General features: G+C 44.3%; 1 protein-coding gene across 1 annotated transcript in view; it reads left to right on the plus strand.

Moving 5' to 3' along the window:
• The window catches only part of LOC101858141, a gene marked incomplete at its 3' end in the record, with an annotated part of 55,210 nt that overhangs the window by 13,677 nt on the left and 38,213 nt on the right, over positions 1 to 3,320 (plus strand).

Consider the following 3,320-nt stretch of genomic DNA (forward strand, 5'->3'; position numbering starts at 1 on the left):
CGCAGTAGCTCAGCCGTGTTAAATCTTAGTAATAACAACGATCATACATAACAAGACTGTCCACTCAGCCAAAAAAGTGTTCGCCGGAAGTCCGCGAAATGGCTTAGATGGCGCTGCAGTCTTTGTTTTAAAGCTCTCTTTCTCTTCTCCAGAAGAAAAGTAGGAATAGCATCTCATTGGGTGCGCCGAACGACTGCTGTTCATTAGCTGTTCGGGTTCGTTCAGTGCAGAGTTTTAGGTTTTTAAAATCTTTTATTGACTTTTCGCCTCTCAATGTAAAGTCAAATTAAATGAAGAAAACAGTCGCCTGTTCCTCTGGAAGATGTTTTTTTTTGTCAGCGTAACCATGTTAAAAAAGCATTCTTCCGAAAGTTGAATTCTTATTTATTCAAAAACATCTTAGTTTCAATTTGATTTTTTTTCACACAAGTAGGGTAACTCTGTTCGCAGAGGGTGCGCATTTGCGAAGAGGGCGCCACCGAATTTTGAGGACACTTTTTTAATTGGCTCTAAGAGAGGAGTGGACCATCTTGTTATGCATGATCATTGGTAATAATTATTATTTATACGCCCTTCGCACAAAAAGCAGTAGCCGCGCCGTATTGAGCAGTGCACTGGTAGCAGTGAGCAGTAAAATATATTCCCACATTTACTACCGCCCAAAGCTGGCAGTGATTTCGTCATTTCTAAAATTAGCACACCCGAAATTTCCCGCCAAACCTCGCCAAGATATCTCGATCAACTCAAGACAGCTGGAGACAGCTTCTACATTCTCCTCTTGAAAGCCTGAACAACAAAACAGAAACAAAACAATGGATAGAGCCAAAATGGTAGAAAATGTTTCTGGGCTTATTCTAAAATATGACTCAAAGCGCTCTTTGTCTCCCTTTCAGTCAATAAACAGGTAATGGAATTCTCTGCATGTGTCTGTTTTGGCCTTAATGGGATGAACCTTGTATTCTATCTCGCCATCAAATACAAGGGACTGTCAATAGTGATGAAGTGTCCATCAAATTCATCAAACATATTTTACGGACCGCCATGTTATGAACAGTCTCCTATACAAACAACGAGCTAGCAGAGAGAGCTAGTACACACTGCTTTTATACTGCTTTTGGTGAGAACATGCAAGCTGACACTGAGCAGCGCACGAGCAGCCAACGAGCTGAATGCGACTGGACAGCTTGCCAAAACAGCTCTAGGTGCGGACACTCGAGCGTACTGTTGGAATTGCTCATAGCGGCTCGGCTCAGCTACTGCTTTTGGTGCGGACAAACACACAGGCTCCATACAGACCATACATAGAAAGTGCGTTTGCGTTCAACATTATATTTCCCAGCTTGACGTGCGCACAGCAGCTAGACCTCTGGGTCCAGATTGTTTCCGTCCTCCGCAAAATCTGGATTGCGTCAAACATGCCGTACACTTTTTGGTCTGTGCGGACATAAAAGGGGAGTTGACATCAATAAATCTAAACACGCCGGCATACACACTCCGCTACACACTTCGCACGTTGTGCAAAGTGGACGATGCACAGCTTATCGAACAGCGCTTTATGATAAAAAAAAAATGACAAAAGTTGCACCAACAGAGATTTCCTCTATAAAATGTTGTTGGCGTCATTCGAAAATATTCCAAACATTTCTCAACATCGACAAATATTAGGGGCAACAATATTTGAATCCTCCCAAAGCTCACCGGTATTTGCAAATTGGATGAATCCAGTGACGTCGTTTGGATGCTAGGGATTTTCTTTTGTACCTCCAAGGCAGAAATGCCGTGCGCTTCCTCGTGAGCGCTATCTTGAAACCGGAAAAATCTGTATGATCTGTACGGACCCTGTGTGAACGTAATTACCGCACTTTTCTGTACAGAATTTTTCTGGCCCGGAAAAAGTATGGTCTGTATGGAGCATGTGTGTTTGAGCTCTAAGTTTTCTCCGCCCGCATCTTCTCGGTTTAGCAAAGAAGTTTTGAGCAACAGTTTCCGGCAAGTTGTGACTAATCACGAACTGCTCTGTCGCCAGAACCTGGAGCTACCTGTGCGAGCTGTGCTTCTCAGCTTCATTGTTTACACTTGAGCGACAAAACTGTTGCACAGACTGCTGTCTTTCAGCCCCACCCCTGATCTTACGGTAGGAAAGATCTACCCCTCGCCTTCTCGGACAAGGGACAAAAAAATCAAGGAAGTCTCGCGTGCAAGTTGCGCACGTTAAAAAAATTCCTACCAACTGAAAATGTTAATGTGTCCCACGCACTCATATGACTTTATGTAGTTGCGAGCGCTGTAAAACACACAAAAAATGTTGCCCTGTGCGTGCCTAGCCTTACTAAGGCTAGGTGCGCACAGGGCAACTTTAGTTGCGCAACTGTTTCCTCGCCCAAATGTAAACAATGAAGTAGATCAGCACCGCGCGCACAGGCAACTCGCGTTTTTGGAGACTGAAACGTTTGTATTTTGTCACAACTTTCCCGCAACTCAGCTATTGCTCAAATCTCCTGTGTTACATACCAAACTGAAACACAGCACACACAGGCAACCAAACTGTCTCCGGACTCGACAAGGCCCCGCCACTCTCTACATTTTTTCACTCCGCACAACAGACTGGACAGAGGTACCCACAATACATTGTTTCACTTCCGCAAGAAAAGAAAATGGATAGCGATCCAACTTGGATTTTAAAAATTTATTTCTATCATTGAATAGAAGCCTGACGTCTCCAACAAGACCTCATACGATAATAGTTGGGTTTTTTTAACTTGGGAGGGTATGCTCTCAAATCGTCATGCAGTTTTACAAAATGCCCTTTTAAAAACCTCTGACTGGTCAAAGGGTTAACCCAAAGCCGCGTTTTCATTTTCTTCTTTGTAAGTGCAATCACACGAGCACAGACAACAACTGCGTGGTGGAAGTCCATGGCTTCAAATGAGGAAGTTAGTAATGACGATACCCAACAGTAACTGTTGCCTGGCTGTTGCTTAGCTGTGTACGCGCCTGGTCTAATAGGGGGTGCCCACATACGCGATCGGGTCAGGTCGGGTCGGGTCGGGCCCATCAGGTAGTCTGGGCTAGCCAAATTGAGGGCGCAAAGCGGCCATCGTGGCACAAACCGATCGACACGATCGATGACCTACAATAACAAACGTGTTTGTTTTCTGGCCTGTGAATCGCGCGATCGGGTAGTTTGCAGCCAATCACAACAAGACTGAGTCACGTGTCCATTTTGACCCATGAATACATTAAGTAATATTTAAGTAGGTACTCTGGCCTCGATTCGACTCATTTTGGAAGGAAATTTGCATCTTTAAGTACATTTTTGC

The sequence above is a fragment of the Aplysia californica genome, unplaced genomic scaffold (assembly GCF_000002075.1).
Source record: "Aplysia californica isolate F4 #8 unplaced genomic scaffold, AplCal3.0 scaffold01022, whole genome shotgun sequence".
In the NCBI taxonomy this organism is placed as follows: domain Eukaryota; kingdom Metazoa; phylum Mollusca; class Gastropoda; order Aplysiida; family Aplysiidae; genus Aplysia; species Aplysia californica.